At 42.5% G+C, this 18,268-nt stretch overlaps 2 long non-coding RNA genes across 2 annotated transcripts in view; one reads left to right on the top strand and one right to left on the bottom strand.

Moving 5' to 3' along the window:
* The window catches only part of LOC146797746 (uncharacterized), a 1,134,092-nt gene that overhangs the window by 305,394 nt on the left and 810,430 nt on the right, over positions 1 to 18,268 (bottom strand). The window contains exon 5 of the long non-coding RNA XR_014969036.1: positions 1,434 to 1,570. This is a non-coding gene — a long non-coding RNA (uncharacterized LOC146797746). The remainder of the gene's footprint in view (positions 1 to 1,433; positions 1,571 to 18,268) is intronic.
* LOC146797747 (uncharacterized) lies at positions 2,578 to 8,843 on the top strand. The gene is made up of 2 exons (XR_014969035.1): positions 2,578 to 2,775; positions 7,085 to 8,843. It is a non-coding gene; the product is annotated as an uncharacterized LOC146797747 (long non-coding RNA).

Below are 18,268 nucleotides of genomic sequence, written 5' to 3'. Positions count from 1 at the left end.
AGTAAACATGGCGGTAACGGCAGTAGTTGAAACAGCTTGATCGGCGACCATTACTTAACACCGTATTTAGTGAATAGCTGACAATGACATTGGTACTGTTAGTCATTTTCACCCCTCCTCTCTGGCAGAGAAAGACAGAAACACTGCTGGTAATTAGAAGGAGGTTTGTGGTATTTCTCTCTGCCTCTAGTAATTTCTGGATATGCTGAGAAGCAACAGAGCAGAACAAAACGCATGGGACAACTTCCCATACTTTTCTGCTGCTTCACCATCATTCAGAATGCTCTTATTGAGAGGGTTACGTTGGTTAATAGTCTTTCTACCGAAGCACCTCCAGACATAAATGTGTCCTAATAATACAGGGTGCCTGCAAGAAAACAATTATCTACATCATTTGATTCTCATGTTCCACTTGTAAGACTAGTCTAACTCTTCCAAGCAGTCTTCAGCTATATGGCAGCAAGTTTTGCAGTACATGATGCTTAAGAAAGACTTGCATTGTATACTTTCAGTATGATGAATTAAAGTTAGGGACATGTTTGGTAGCCAGTACTATTTATGTTCTGTGTTCATTTGTAGGGTGTGTAGAGCTTTCTAGATCTAGATGGGCCATGATGTTGAGTAAGCATAGAGGGCTGCAATTTTAAAAAGAAACTGGCAATGTCAATAGGAAAAGATCTAGTATTATATTCACACATTTGTGTTTAGGGCATGTCATGCAATGCCCCTATGACCTGAAGGGTGAGGCATGTTGTGCTCCTGTACGTTTTAATTTCCATCTTCTTGAATACGAATACTCAAAAAGCCATGAGGATCAATTAGGTGTAAGTGTTGCTTGCCTTTTGGTACCCATGGCATTGCCCTTGCTGCCCATGGTTACATAAGTAATGAAGGCCGCTGCATGAACATATGAGTAAAGAGGGAGGACCAAAGAGCCCTATTTACTTTCTGCATTGACCAATCTTTGCCCTTCCTCATAACTTTCAGTATCAAAAACAGGCCATTGAGAGGATACGTTTGGGAAAAAGGATCACAATTCTAACGTGTTCAGTGGTCAAAGGGTGTATGATGTAATTTCCACTACCTCTGTGTAAAACAAAATGGTAATGGATTAAATGTGTGAGATAATCATTGTCAGTATTCATTAATTGCTTGGGGCTACATTGCTATTCATATGTTTTGCTCAGTGTTCCACTGCAGGAAAAGCTCAACCTTCTAAAAACCTGCCTTGATCCTGCTCTAATAGGAACAGCTAAGCCTCTAACACATAGGTGATATCCATTCAAAGAGCTCATCTAGGTATGGCCAAATTCATCAATGCTGCAGGTTCCAACATTGGGCACAGTGAGAATGTCCTCTACACAAAGAGCATTTACAAATGAATGCAAGTAACTGCTAAAGCATTAAAGATGTACGAATAAATGAGCACTTACCTAAAGTATGACGGGATCCACAATAAAAATGAGTATGGACTGAAGCACAGAAAACATTCTTTCTTCAAGGCAAGAGGGTAAGGCTGTGAGGGACTGTTGTAAAGCTGTGTTTACTGTCTGTCAAATAACTGGAAATCCTGCATAAGGGCCAAGCAAGGAAACAAATGATAAAGAAATGTTAGCATAACTTAAACACAAACACAAAAAAGAAAGATGGCTTAAAAAACAACTAATATACAGAAAACTAATTAAACCACTCAAATCAATAATGTATGCAAAATGTGTTTTGAAAAGATTCATGTATTTCATTTATTGAGGATGTAAACAGAACGGTATGAAAATGTAAACTAAAAATAACAAAATAAATGCATTAATTTAGCCTTCTCATAGTTTCATTTTTATTTTAAGTTGCATCTTACAATATTCATGCATTTGTTTTCATAAGCTGTCCATTCCAATGTATGGCTTTCCTAAAACAGAACATAACTCAGTGCACAACATGAATGGGAGCTTTATGGTTTTGTGAAACGTTAAAATCTGAATCTCTCATTTTCTTAATTTAGCTGTGCTTCATTCATACTCACCTTTGATCTGTTTTCAGCCTGATTGTGTCCCTGACGCTACCTGCATAAACATTAGGTCACAAAGCTAAAGTTGAGACATTGTAGGCTGCGTAAACATGCAGAGTCAGCTTGCTCGGAGATTTTCAGGCAATAGTTAATCCTTAAGTAAAGTCTGCTCAGAATAGCACATTTTGTTGCTTAGCCTTAAAACGTAGAAATTGCACAAAACACCAAGGCTGTCAGATTCTTGCCTTAGCTCATTTCTGTGTTCTTTCCAAAGTTCTATTTACCTCTGGGTGTTCCTTGTTTGTCATCTTCCCTATAAAAACCCATGTAGCTATTGTTCAAGTGTGCTCCTTTCCTTGAGTAACTCCATGGTGCTCGTTGGATGGAGACCCATTCTGAATGCTTAATAAATTACCTATGGTTTGTACTTCGCTCCACTGTTGATTCCTCCTTACTTGATAAGAACCCGTGGCGAAGTGGTGATCCCTGCACCAGCAGGTTATTAATTAATCTGCTCCACAAATTGGCGTCCAACGTGGGGCTCCATCAAGCGCTTGCAGTCGGACCAGGGCAGGAGATCAGGTTGGTAAAATGAACTTCGCTGAGGAAGCGCCCCACCTGATGAGATTAGTGTTGCTCGTGGTCCAAGGTGATTTTTCTGCTCTCCAACTCTGATCTTCCTGGCGGCTGCTAGCCTTGACTGGGGCCTTCGGTTGGTGATTTTCTTTGGATCAGGGAGGATCGACAGGTGGGAGGTGAAGACTACGCATGAGGTAAATCTGTATTGAACCGGTTCATTTGTTCATTTGGTTAGGATTTGTTTGGTATTTGCTTGACTTGATATTCGTCTTGACTTGGTATTTGTTTGGTAACCCATTCGGAATTGGTACTCCGTTCGGAATCTGTTTGGAATTTTGAAACCTAGGATCAGTTTGGTATTTTGAAACTTAGACTCTGTTTTGGAACTTGCTATTTGTTTTTGCTAACATTTTTTCTTACAGGTAATGTGGGAATATTTTTTATTTCTCTGTTTATAAGTCTTTGTTAATCTTATATAACATGCCTGTGATTAGCACCCTTTGGAAGTTTTGTTGTTGCTGCTGCGATAAGCAGAGCATTTTGGAAGCAAGTTAGCCGGCGCCACCAGAAGGTATGCCAAATTTTGAGATGTACATCAAATAAGCTATTTGTTCCATCATGTATAAATGCATTTTGGAACAAATATATAAAAGGGGATCCCCAGTTAAAATGGCCATTAGAGGGAAACATGGACCCTCACAAACTCGAGTATTTAGAGAATCAATTGTTTTTGAAGAAAGTTAGGCCGGCTATGTTTGACAGTTTGCGTATGTGGAGAAAAGAAGTGAGGGAGCGGCAGCTCAAAGCAGAGAAGGTACAAAGGAAACAGGAAAGGAAGACAGTATCAGAAGTATAAGGAATTGAAGGATAAGGAAGTTCAGGAGAAAAAGTAATGTTTAGATAAGGAGCACAGATTATTAATATCTAAGGAATATATAAGTAGACCAATTGTATCAGTTCAGGTCCACCAAGGAGATGTGGATTCAGATATTGATAGGTTGTTGATAGAACGACCCCCACCCCCAGATGTACCTTTAACACCTCTTCCCCGTACACCATTGAATGTTGTTCCCCTTGTACCCCCGGTTCCACCTCCTTTGCCTGCGGTTGTTCAGCCCCTTATTTTTAAACCAGTGCCGGTACACTCTTTACCCTCTCCAACTTAGGCCACTGCACCCCCAACCCAAGCCACTGCACCCCCATCCCAAGCCTCTGCACCTCCACCTCATGCCACTGCACTTCAAATTTCTAATGATTATGTACTTTCTGCATCTGTTCTAACCCCTCGAGTTCTTCGCTCTACTGTACCTCAGTTTCGTCAGGATGCGATAAGATTGATGGTATTAAATTGGTTAAGTGATTTTGAAATAGAAGTAGAAGACATGATAAACCAGATTCAGGATTTTTTCTGAAGGTGAGCTTATTTGTCTTATAAATAAGCTCTCTCATCAACTTATGGTTCGATGGGAGATGACTACAGGGCGAAATGGCCTGGATGATGTTAGAGCAATTAATAGACAGTGTCAGATAGGGGCCTTCCCTGTAGATAGAATTAATAATGCTATTGCAATGATAATTGGATAATTTAATGAACTCTTTTCCTCTCCTTGAATAAAGAGACCTATGAGGGAAGCTGCGCCACAGTTCATTCCTGGAAGAGGGAATGAGGATAATGATGACCCAAATAGTCCTTATGCTAGAGCCCATTTTTTACACAATTGGATATATACGCCCTGGAAAAGGATGGATGTACATACTTTAAAAGCCTCCTTACCAGACATAAGGAAAAATCCTAGGGGATTTATGATCATGTATAGGCAGCCATTGATTCCTGTAGCATGACTTTAGCGGATATCGATATTATTTTTGGGGTATGATCCTGCCACCAGATATGTGGCGACTTACCTGGAAACAGGATCATGCTGTTGATTTGGGAGGAGATTGGACTGCCATTATAGCAGCTGATAGAGATAGGAAACTTGGTCAGAAACCTAGTCAGCTCATTCTGGATCTACCATGGTAACATACTTACTTATATAAAAATGATGGTTCCAGCTAGGAAAACAGATTGGACACTCCTTACTGCTTGTAAACAGAAACAGGGAGAGGCCGTCCCCGATTTCTTTACTCGCTTTAAGGCAGTTTCCTCTAATGTATGTAATAGCCCTATTCTTCCTGTCCTTAAAAGGGGGGATGAAATACAGGATACAAGTTTATCAATTTATGATTGATTTGAGAAAAAAGTAACAAGATAGTAGTCCCTCAATATCCTGTTGTTTCTCAGGTAAAGTTAATACACCTATGGGATTTTCTGACATCCCCGTTCAAAGCCCTATTTCACAACAACTTAATGTTAGTAAAAGGGTCCCAAACATTTTCTGTGACAAAAGTTACTAGTAATGTAAAATGAGCACCCCATTCAAGAGTATCAGCAGTGATCACATTGGTGCATTAGGCAGGGTTTTCAGCAGTAATGGAAAAAAAAGCAAGGCTTTGACAATTTAAACTAAAGAGCTGCATGTGTAGTGCATGCAGACCATAGCTACAATACCCCTTGCACCAAGGTATACAAATGAGTAATAAACCTCTCCAACTGAAATAATAGTTTTAAACACATTTTTAAAATGTTACCTATTTTCTCTGTAGGCATCAGTTTATGAGTTGTGAAAATATAAAAGAGATGTTGTTTTGAATGCCAAAGTTTTATTTTTTTAAATACAGGTTGGACCGTACACTGGTAAGCTACTCGTTGGAGACATAGCAATACAGCAGAAGGTTTGAAACAAGTTACAGTGAAATCATTACATCACTTAGTATCCTTGGGACATAAAGTATCTCTTTTTCAATAACAGTATTATCAACAGAAGATTACCTTTTTAGGTCTCTCGTGTCAAAGGGGGGGGTGAGACGATACAACAACATAGGATATAATTGGTGCAGAATTTGCAGAAACCACTGACTCAATCTAATATCTATGAGTTTATTACCAAATTTTTCATAAATTGCAAACCCCCTGCTTGCCTTAACATTAAGGCACGTATGCATGCCGTTTTCTTTGGACTAATCAGTGTGAAGCTGTCTTTTTGCAATTTAGAAATGCTTTATGTAATGCTCCTGCTTTAGGTAAAACTTGATTATTACAAATTTTTGCATGTAAAATATGGTTGCAACTTGGCACGGTCCCATGTAAGAAGGAATAGGTCATGTGCATATTTCTCCTCCACATTGGACCCCACTGCGATAAAGCAATCTGAAGTGTATATTTAAGATCACAATTTGAACAATTATAGTACCACATTTAGTGGATATCTAAAAAAATTATTCAGACCCAGCACCTGACCAGTGCAATATTAACAGGGTATGAGTTGATACTTTTTGCTCCAAAATATCACTCTGAAATGCTGTAACATTTTGAATCCACCCACTGTACTACCCCTCTTGGAGTCCCAACAAGATGAGAAGAATGATTGCATATTTTATTACTGAGAAGGAGACTAAGGGACGGGTAGACCTGACGCATACCTAAATATCTGATCCACCAGGGGAACTGTCTGTGGATGGTGCTTGTTAAAAACTACCTGATGGCTCTATTACAGCGGCGTATACAGTTACTCCCTTGAAATCTGTGGCTGAGTTATGTAAAATACAACAAATGTCAACGCTTTTGAATTAATTAAAGATTTGACTGTAAATATCAATATATATACCTTTGGAGATGCCCTCTCATTCGGATGACTTTGAAGGGAAAAATAAAAAAAAGAGGTTTTATTTTATCTTGCATGGTGATAAGATAGAGTTTGGGGAATGAACAGTAAAGATACTGGATACCTTGATGTTACCAAAAAGAGCTGCTATTTTTAAATATTTTGTCCACAAGAAAATTATAGATGAGGTAATACAGGGAAATACTTTTGCCAATGAAACAGCTAATCGATCAGCCTATTTAGAGTATAGTTTAATGTATATTGTAGGGACAGTTAGATGGACACAAGAAGTGACTATGTTTAATCAAACTCTAGATTTCATTAGGGAAGTACAGGTAGAAGCTACGGAGGAACAGAAGGAACAACGTAAAAAATATAGGCGCCAGGATGCAACAGGATGTTGGATAGATCTGTCAGGAAAGCAAAGATGAATGCTTCCAAATTATTATGTGAATGTTATTGTTATCATGGCCCACAGTTCAGCCCATATCAGTGCTAAAGGAATAGTGGCCATGTCAGATCATGTATGGTTCAATAATCTGATTTCCAAGTTGGCAGAGTTCTATGCCAAGAAGTGCATGATGTGCCATACTTATAGCACAGGAAAAGGTACCCCATTTCAACAGGATATTTTGCACCTCCAGATCTGCCCTTTGAAGGTCTTGCAACCAGTTGAGGTGGTTATGGGGATGTCAGCAAATGTATAGGGTGTACCAAGATCAAGGACAATCTGACATTGAATTTACCATTCTTGTTGATTACTGTGTTGACTAAAGATCTGCATTTGATCCATTCACAGGTGAAGGCCAGTCTCTCTCCCAGTCTTAAAGGTCCAGGTCACAAGATGAGGCCTAGAGACGGTGTCTTTACCCAACAGTTTCAGAGGCCAGTGCATGTTTTCTTCGCCATCCAGACTGCTGTTAAGCGCACAGGGCACAGGCACCAGCTCCATGCCAGTGATGTGGAGAAAGAAGCGCCACTCCCTTTGCCATATGATCAGTGGATAACAAGAGGAATACCTGAATATAATCAAATCTCTCAACAAGTGCCTTTTGGAGATGCTGATCTTTTTTTTTTTAAATGGTGAAGTGGTGTCATTGGAATAATAACTTGTTGCCATCATGCCTGACCCAGATGAACAGATTCTGTTTGAACATCCTGACATTTTCAGCCCTGATACAAAGTGTGGCCAAGGGCCGAAAAGAACTATAGACTTTGATTGAAGAAACTATCTCTGGAGAGATGGCAACCCATGCCGGTGGTCAAGACCGCCAACGTCCGGACCAGTACATAAGCTTGCAAGTGAAGCTTTGAAGCAAAAGACTCTTGGGACTTAATGCTCTCTGATAGTGTAGTGAGGAAATTCTGGGAGAATTGAGACTACATTGCTCTGTTTCTGGCTGATCGTTACGCTACTCTTTGTTATCTTGGCAATCAAACAACAAATACTACACTAAGAGGAAGGAAGGTTAAGAAACATACAGGTTGGATATAAAAGATCAGTATAGGGAATAGTGTTAGGTGTTCTTCTGAAATAGGTATTTGTATATAGATTACGTTGAAATAGGTAGAGTTGTCGGTCATTAAGGCCCTTTAGGAAGGTGCCCGCTAAAAGCCGACAGTTTTGGATTAGAAAGAGAAAAATAGGGATATTTGTATGTTTTCTATTGTTAGTATTGGGATTTTTCTTTGGGTCTATTTTTGAGGCTTAAAACATATTACCCTGTTCATAGCCTAGTGCCTCCTACTTCTACCGCATCTGAACATTATCACTTCACCTTGTTCTCTCTTAAGGATTCACACTGTCAAATACATAAAACGCCCTTAATGTTAATTGAGCCACACAAAAGCTTCATCAAATAACTGCAGAATTACACCAGGAAAAAGGAACATGGATTTGGTCAGAATGGTTTTGAGGTATTGTTTCTGCTTGGGGCTGGACATAATTAAAGGGAATAGTGATTATAGGAGCCATCTTTCTCACTTGCTGTTGCTGCATTCAGCATGCCCCTGTGACATGTACAGCTTATATAGCTACCTATAACAGTATCAAGCCTTCCCCAATTAATGTTCATGAATTAAGTAGAGAAATGATGATACAACTTGAAATTGATGAAATAATGAAAATGTATATATGTACCTTCCTTATGTATTCAGCACAGCTGAAAAGGAAGGACTGTGAAACCTTAAAATCTGAATCTCTCATTTTCATAATTTAGCTGTGCTTCATTCATACTCACCTTTGATCTGTTTTCAGCCTGATTGTGTCCCTGACGCTACCTGCATAAACATTAGGTCACAAAGCTAAAGTTGAGACATTGTAGGCTGCGTAAACATGCAGAGTCAGCTTGCTCGGAGATTTTCAGACAATAGTTAATCCTTAAGTAAAGTCTACTCAGAATAGCACATTTTGTTGTTCAGCCTTAAAACGTAGAAATTGCACAAAACACTGAGGCTGTCAGATTCTTGCCTTAGCTCATTTGTGTGTTCTTTCCAAAGTTCTATTTACCTCTGGGCATTCCTTGTTTGTCATCTTCCCTTTAAAAACCCATGTAGCTATTGTTCAAGTGTGCTCCTTTCCTTGAGTAACTCCATGGTGCTCGTTGGATGGAGACCCATTCTGAATGCTTAATAAATTACCTATGGTTTGTACTTCACTCCACTGTTGATTCCTCCTTACTTGATAAGAACCCGTGGCGAAGTGGTGATCCCTGCACCAGCAGGTTATTAATTAATCTGCTCCACAGTTTTGTCTAAGACTCAGTGATACCCTGTTAAGTAATCACGTCTAAACTGAAGCAGTGGTCCAAAGACTTGCTCCTGTTAACATGCACCGGCTCAATGGATGCCCAAAACAAATCTGCGTTAAAAACATTTCACAGGATTCAGTTGTGACCACCTATAGCATGGGAATGTTTATGTGAAAGCCACAACAGAACGATGTATCTGATTAACCTACAATAAATGGTCAAACAACCAGTCCTGATGAAGGCATATTACGCTGTTTATGAGCTGACATATATTAACAATTTGTTTGGGGCACTAAGACAAAGGTTTTATATGAAACCGTGGTGAACAGAAATCAAATTCTGGAAAACAACTGTCATTGTATCTATCAAACTCCAAAAAAGATTAAGAGCCAATGTGCAATTCAAAATGTTGTGTACAATAACTAAATAAGTATTACACAACGCTTTTCTAACTATTGTTTTACTTGTTAAATCATACAAAGATATAAAGGTTTATTACATGCATTCAGATGGAAATAGATCACCACAGTGACAAAAGTGTATAGAACTGAAAACATTACTTCTGAAATATTCAATGTATAATAAAATATTTCAATGAACCAAGTAAAAAATGTTAGTGTCAAATTCTAACAAAGCTGACTACGAAACACTATGAGAGATACTTATAGACTTTTAAACAGCAATCATTCTGGGTTTCTGTGTCAATGAACTCTTAGATACAGGAACAACTCTCACCACGAGAGATTCTTATTCTGGAGGGACTTTGGAAGAGGAATGTCACTCTCATGTAGGAGGACAATGCAGACAAGAGGAGCATTTTGATACAGACTGACGCTCCTGTACAGCCATTCACCCACACAGGCACAATGCAGAGATGGGACACAGTTCCCAGTTGGGGGCTGTTCAGATACAGCCCTGTGAAAACATTCTCCTCTTTGATTAATGTCAGCGCCAGTAACTTGTCGGCGCCAGTAACTGCTTGATACTATGCTCCTCTATGGCAAGTGTCCTTTCTGTCTGATCTGCTCTGGGGTTGGCCATGCAGCTGATCATGAGTTTTTAGTAGACTGGAAGTTTGGCAGTGCTTTGCTATCCTTCCAAACACCATCTCTTCAGCATAAAAGCACTCCTAAAGGTGGGGAAGTCAGACCTTAACAGGATGGAACGGGGCGAAAAGTATCAAATAACAAATATGAGCCATTCATCTTCTAACCTCAAACCTTTCTAAAATAATTTCAAGCAGATATTACATTAGCAAGGTATAAAGGTGTATTTTAATAATGACATGTCTTTGTCTATTTACTTGGTAGCACTGATTTTGTTTTAAGATGTATAGATCTGTGTGAATTCACACCGCTACGTATTAGAATGGGAAAATGTTGTTAAATTTGCTCATAGGCGGAATAACGTGATTTGTACGCTAAGGGGAAGGGTGAAAGTTGCAGTCACAGGATACAGTATGTTGCTGGGAAAAGCGTGGAGACAATTAGGCATGAAATAATAGCGCAGGAGATGCTGGATTAGGAAAAGGCAATTAAAAAAAATCTGGAGACATGTTCTACAGTTTATAGTAATACATCACAACAGCCTGACATGCTCTAGTAGGCTGAGCAGCCTTTGACTCCTACCTACACAGGATCAATAGTGGTTTTCTAATCGGAAGTGAGGATGGCATATTGTGTATGGTTGTGGTGAGGACTTGCCTACAACCAGGGGGACCACTAACCCCAAAAAACAAACCCTATCATATCTAGTGGGTGGATCCATATTTAGGGATTGCTGTCCAGCAGCAATCCCCAAGCAGGGATAGACTTGGGAGAGGTGCTGCTGCAAAGGTTTATTGTGTTCCTCCCACTGGTACTTGTCCAACGCTGATCAATGCCCGATGGACAGAGTTATGCCCCCCAAGCACTTATCAAAGTGAAAGCAGACCGCGCCTAATAGCACAATCAGCCTTTACTTTGGTTTGCTGAGTTGTCAGCGAGCTGTGCGTGCTGCACCTCACACTAAGCAAAAGGAAACCAAACTCAGAATGCAAGGGAAGACTTACCTTTGCGTCCCAACTTGCAAACACCATAAAGATTTTCCCAAGAATACAGTGGATAAACTGTTGATGTCCACTGCACTACAGCAGTATTGTGGTGGATGCCAAGTTGTCCTCCAACGTATTCAAGTGTTTAACCATTGCCTTTCATTAAATCAGAAAACTCCTAATGCCAAAACATTCAGTTCAATCCCTGGTCCATTGTAAGCCAAACAATTGAAGGAGAAGCTGCAAAACCACTCACGCTTGTAGACTATGGGGTGGTAAGACTAGGCTCCGTATTAAAGTTACCAGTAGGTATTAACACCTCATTTCCCAGCCATTACAAAATGGAGACCTATAATGGTGATTATCATGTCAGTTCCAGAATTACAAGGCCATTCTAGCTCATATTTTAACAGGTTTAGTCAGATGAAATATGTGTCTCAAACCAAACGGTGGGTAACTGTTCCAGTGAGGGTACATAGTTGTCCACAGAGAAAGACAAATAGAAAAAGGAACAGAAAGGAGTAGGTCTAAACCCCACAGGATAGAGGCAAGCCCAAGTCTTGCCTCTTGATGCCCTCACACATCCCAAGGGATGTCATGCTTCATCATCGGGCGTTGCTTCTCGACAGGCCGGCGCTGCAATGCCCTACGAAACCGAAGGGTCCCTTTAGCGGAGATCTTTTGATAATGCCGTATGATGAGTGAGGATGTGAGATTGAGGGTTCGTAAGAGAGGGTGAATGAGTGAGTGAATGATTAAAACTGGCTACAAGGTGGCCTATGCTCAATTAGTGACCACTCTTGTTGCGACCTATCAGTAAATTGTGGGTCGCTCCATAGGCTAACATGTGTTCGCCCGCACCGTAATGGGGGTTGTCGTCAGGTGCACTGCCTTCCAACACCTACCCCTTGAGCTTAGGCCACCTTGCAGCTTGTCACAAGGGAAACCGCCTATTTCTCTTTAGTAGGGTTCTTTACCCATTCACGGTTTTATTCACTTCATTGGTCCTGAGTAAGCGCCAGGCATCTTTACGACCATTTAAGGGCACAAAACATGTCAACCAAAGAGTTACTGAGGCACATTATTGCCTAGTCAGTAAACGCACAACCTATGGGTTTTTTAACCTGTCAGGGGGAACTCACACATTAAACTAATTTCGTTTTGGTATCCCCTAGACAGTTTTAATCATTCACTCACTCACTCACCCTTTGTTACGAACCCTCAATCCCACATCCTCACTCATCATATGGCATTATCAAAAGATCTCTGCTAAAGTGACCCTTCGAGGGGCCCGTAGGACATTGCAGCGCCGGCCCGATGAGGAGCAATGTCTGATGATGAAGCATGATATCCCTTGGGCTTGCCTCTATCCTGTGGGGTTTAGACCTAGTCCTTTCTGTTCCTTTTTTTATTTCTATTTCTATGTGGACAACAATTGTGCCCACACTGGAACGGTTACCCACAGTTTAGTTTGAGATTATTAAATGGAGCACGGGAACTGGACCATAAGTAGCTCCTAGTCCCCCCCTTCTTTTTGATTCAGATTAAATATGTGAGCAGATGTGCAGTTGATATTACCAGGTGCAATTGTGGAGTAGGCACCTGGACAACTAGCTTGACATTTGCCTGTGGCCGCCAATTCCTGCTTGTTCCAGTCTAATACTGCAGCTGCTTGGGCTTTCCTGCTGGGGTTTTCCCAACCAGGTTTTCCCACTCACTGTTCTTCCTGGCAACTCCAGGACCTACTTTAAGCAGGCTGCATTGCCACCGCACAGTGGATGCAAGCAATGGCTGCGCCACTTGCGTGCCGAAGATACGCCAAAGGTAAGCCTGTTTGCACCCGTCCACGCCTGGACCATGCCCTGCGCAATGACCCCTACCCCTCCCACCCCCCTGAAGATACACCATCGCCGAGCTCTACACCCTTGACCCCGGACACCATTCAAACACTGCCACCATGCCGACCCACGCGCCACAGAAGGACCTTTCACATGCACACATTGCCACTTTTCCTGCCACTGCACACACACCAGTCCATGGACCAGCCCCACCCCGAACACACCACAGACACCACCTGAACAAAAAAAATCAACTTGCATGCGCCCTTCTCAATACACGCTGACTATGCAAGCATTTCACTTTTATGGGGCCTCATCACCACCCTCGTACCCAACATAGTCTCCCTCACTGAAACCAGGCTCAAACCCACATCCACCCCAGACATTGCCACAGCAATCCACAACAGATATAAAAACACTCACCGGGACAGCACCAACAAGCCGGGAGGAGGAACAGCCATCATCTACCACCGACAATACCACCATCCCCATGGATCATCTCAACTTCAAGCTCCACACACACAAGACAACCATCAGAGGCCTCCACACATACCGACCCTCAGGCCCACGCCGTAGACTCTAAGGACCTAAAAACGTCAATGCCTGGTTCACCAATTGTACAAACAGCATCATCCCCATCGAGAGCAACATCCAGAAAAAATCCTCCAAAAAGGCCAGCTGGTACACCCAAGCACTCAGAACAGCAAAACGATCCAGCAAACAGTTAGAGATGGGATGGCTCACCAGCAAGGAAAGGTCTGACAGGGCTGCCCTCGAGACCGCCCTCAACCTTTACCACTGCCTGCTGAGGGCAACAAAGAAGACAGCCTTGCTGCACACATCAAAACCAGCGGCAACAACACCAAGGAACTTTTCAAAATTGTTTAGGAATTCTCCAACATGGCTGCCAGTGAAAACAATATCACGCTCTCACAGGAGCTGTGCGACAACCTTGTCTACTTCTTCCACAGCAAGATCTCAACCATATTTAGAAACTTTGAAAACCAAACCACACCTATGGACTTCCTTTACAGATGCACCCCCACCGTTACTGACACGAACCACACACTGACCACCTGGAACATCCTCTCCACCCAGGACACCGCCTCCACCATAAAATCTATCCACTCAGTTGCTCCCACAAACCCATGCCCACACCACATGTTCATCCTCGAAAACCAAAGCATGGGCCAGGAACTCAGTACCCTACTCAACACCTTTATCACCACCGCAACATTTCCCGACACCTGGAAACATGTCGAAGTCAGATCACTACTCAAAAAAACCCTCCGCTGACCCCAGCTAATCCAATCTCCCTGCTGCCATTCCCAGCAAAGGTACTGGAAAAGATAATCAACAATCAACTCATGACACACCTGGAGCAGAACCAGCCACTCAACGCCTCCCAATCTGGCTTCCGGAGCAATCAAACACCAATGCAGCCACTGCTGACATCCAAACCCTCCTCGACTGAGGAGAAATAGCAGCTTTGACCCTCCTTGACCTGTCGGCAGCCTTCAACACCATATCCCACCACACACTGATCGAAAGAATCCACCACATTGGCATCCAAGAGGACGAGCTCTGATGGATCACTTCTCACCGGAAGAATCCAGAGGATCCACCTACCACCTTTCACTTCTAAACCCAAGGAGATCACCTGCGGTGTCACCCAGGGCTTATCCCTCAGCCCCACGCTCCTCAATGCATATATGACCCCGCTGGTCAACAGCGTCAGATCGCACGGTCTCAAGATTATTTGCAAAGCAGACGACACCTAACTCATCCTCTCACTTACCAATGACCTCACCACCACCAGAACCAACTTCCACAGATGCATGACATATGTGGCTGACTGGATGAAGAACAACTGCCTGCAGCTGAACACTCACAAGACAGAAGTACTGACCTTTGGCAACAGCAGCAACACATACAAAGACTCCTGGTGGCCATCAGACCTAGGACTCGCACCCACTCCCTCCAACCCACCAGAAACCTCAGAATCATCATTGACAACAAGCTCACCATGAAATCACAGATCAATATTACCTCCTCCACCTGCTTCCTCACTCTGCACATGCTATGTAAGATCTTCAAGTGACTACCCCTACACAAGAGATGCACTATGACGCAAGCCCTCATCACCAGTCAACTGGACGACAGCAATGACCTCTACATAGGAATCGACACACACCTTCTACAGAGACTTCATACCATACAGAACACCGCCGCTAGACTCATCATGGCCTTCCCCAATGGACCCACATCACATCTCACCTCAGGAGACTCCACTGGCTCCCTGTACAGAAGAGATTCCAATTTAAGCTGCTTACCAATGCACACAAGGCTCTACACAACCAAGGACCTGCCTACATTAACCACTGCCTGAATTTCCAGCAACCATCGAGAGGACTACGTTCTGACTGCCTTTCACTTTAAGCAGAAGTAGAGGATGATCCTTCTCCCACATCGCAGAAAAGATCTGGAAAAGACTCCCCACGCACCTCCGGATCATCACCTTACTTCCGGAATTCCAAATGGACCTCAAGGCCTGGCTGTTCAAATAAGCCTCTGGGGCCTGCAGCACCTGGCTACCCTTTCGGGTGATTAGCTGCGCTTTATAAATCCTGAATGATTGATTGCGCACCAGCTAAAACTTCTAATCGTGCAGGTCGGTAGTTACAAAGAGAACCTGCAAAATTACCACTCCACATAATTTTGAACATGGCCTAAATATGCTTTTGAAAATGCAAAACTATCTTTACTACACTTCCACCAAATGGCCAACATAAATAAGCATCTTTTCTATTTTAGAGATGGCCACTAGAATAGTACTAAATTCAATGTACTGCTTTAATATACATTTTTCTGAATGAAAAAACACAATGTATGCCACATAAACCATGTAATGTAAGACATTTTTGTAAGTATGTTTTGCCCAGAAGCCCATGGCCATACCTAACGACGGGCAGAGTGCCGAAAACCAAGACTGCACAGTCTTGACTCCACCTCATGCCTCTTTAATCCACAACCACCAATCCCTGCCCCTTTACCTCACTTTTGGAGGTATCTGCATTCTCGCTTTGTCACAGTTTTTCTCTCTTACTCTTGCTCTTTCTTCCCCCGTGTGCGTTTTTCTCTCTTGCTCTGGCTCAAGGTCCAATGAGACAAAAAGGTTTCGGTCCCCATAAATGAGTGCCAGTGGGCACCGGCTCAAATCAAGCAGTAATACTTTAATTGGATGGTAAACTCACCTCTCACTGCCGGGACTGTGATAAACAGAGAGCCTGCACTAGTAACTTTCCATTTCAACCACTAGCTTCCCTTGTAAAGGATTAAAAAAAAGCGAAAGCCTAATGCACGATGACGCCGTGCCTCAACCCAAGAGTGACAGGTGTTTACTCGAATTGTAACCTGATCAGAATGTTTGGGCCGCACACAGCCACCTCAGAGCTGTAGAGTAGAGAAAGCAATCGGGTAGAATTGTTTGATTTTGTAAGTTTTATTAAATATGGTTAACTTCAAACAACACCTACAGCTTAACTGTCGAAAATCCGAGGATTTTCCGCTGGCACAGCTCTTAACACTCTGGCTACAGAGCAAGGCTTGTGCGGGTGTAGTCTTACCGCAGTAAAACCCGGCCACCTTGAACTTTACAGAACGCAGCAATTACAAAAAGAAACAAAAATGGCTTTGTAACGTGTGGTTCTCTCCCATTAAATGTTACATTCTAGTGTTACCGATCACTTGCAATAAAATAAACTCTCAAGGTTTGTCTGCCCAAATGTAACCAATGAAGCACAATTCAAACCATCCTAGCAGCCATAGCATGCTTTTGATTTCTGCCTGGTATGTCCCCATATGGTGCAAATTAAAGACCTCAGAACATGTGATTCACTTTATAGCTAGTTCAATGGTAAAGGTGACAAAGATGGTTTAACTTTGGTAATTTGCAACCAGCATCTTGAAAACAAGCTCTGCTATTACCTAGCAATGTCCTTTTTTTCAGGGTCAGGAATTTAAAAAAAACACTGTCCAGTCAGTGGTAAAGCTGGGCTTTATTTTGCAGAGTTAAGTAATGCAGAGTGATTCCTTACAAAGCTTACTTATATAATAGTTCCAACGGTGCGATTGCGGAACCAAGAGGGTGTCATAGATTACATAGGAGCATGTAATACCGGTTTTTCATGAGGCACACCCCGCCCTCTCTTCAACTGTTTCTGTGAATGAGCCGTTCTGAAGAACCTTTCAATGCATTTGAAAGATGGTTACAGCCCCTAATATGCGGTGAGGGTCCAGTGCTGCTTTAAGCAACTAGACTATTGAGTTCCTAGAGGGTCCATTAGGGGGTGGAATGCAGACAGTACCTTCTGTGTGATGGACACTGGGAATGGCCACTTGGCCCTATTTGCAGGGGTCATACTACTGAATATTGACACCAACATCGAGAAAGAAGAATATCGGCAATAAAATATCGAGGGACACAATATCAAATCGTCAGCAAGTACCTATTGGGAAGTATGGATTTAATACTCCTAACTCCACATCTATGTACATTGAAGATATATGTACCACATAGGTACACAGATGTGGAGTTAGGAATACAAAATCTAGACTTGGGAAGTGGATGCAGCGGCAACGATGGCAGCCAAAACCTAACTGCCCCAATCTACCAGTATCCTGCCTTCATATGTTCCCTCAATGATGCGGGGCAGTTCTGTGGAGTCCCTTGGCATCCCTGCTCCAAATGATCAGAGGCTAGACGAGCGTGCGCTGAGGGGTGGCAGATGCAGACCACAGTGGTGGCAAGGATCTTAGGCACACATGGCCTCGGCAGACTTCAGCACCCGGCTACGAAGGTAGGTGAAGCACCCACACTCTCTGGGCATTTGGTCATGAATCAGGATGTGTGAACAGGTATCTAAGTGATTGTGTGGTTGTGTGAGTGAGTGTGTGAGTGCTTGTATGAGTGAGTGAGTGTCTGTGTTGAGAGGCTATATGGGTGGGTGTTTGAGTGACTGTGTAAGTGAATAAGTGGGTATGTGAGTAGCTGTACGGGTAAGTGAATGGTTGTGTGAGTGGCTGTATGAGTGAGTGAATGGGTGTGTGAGTGGCTCTATAGAGGTGTAAGTGGGTGAGTACTGGTATGGGTTTGTGAATGGGTATGTGATTGGTTGTGTGGGTGTGTGAGTGGGCATACAAGAGGTTGTATGGGAGTGCAAGTGAGTGTGCGAGAGGTTCTGTGTATGATGTCATCAGTTATGCCATTTGAGATGACATCAGTGATGTCACTGACCATGTCATGAGTGATGCATTATGTGAGGTCATAAGAAGTGCATTGTGGGGGCTTAGGTTTTAGTAAG

This window comes from Triturus cristatus, chromosome 9 (genome assembly GCF_964204655.1).
Source record: "Triturus cristatus chromosome 9, aTriCri1.1, whole genome shotgun sequence".
Taxonomy (NCBI): Eukaryota; Metazoa; Chordata; class Amphibia; order Caudata; family Salamandridae; genus Triturus; species Triturus cristatus.
Note: the sequence above shows the minus strand (reverse complement) of the source record. Positions and strands in the feature narration are given on the sequence as shown.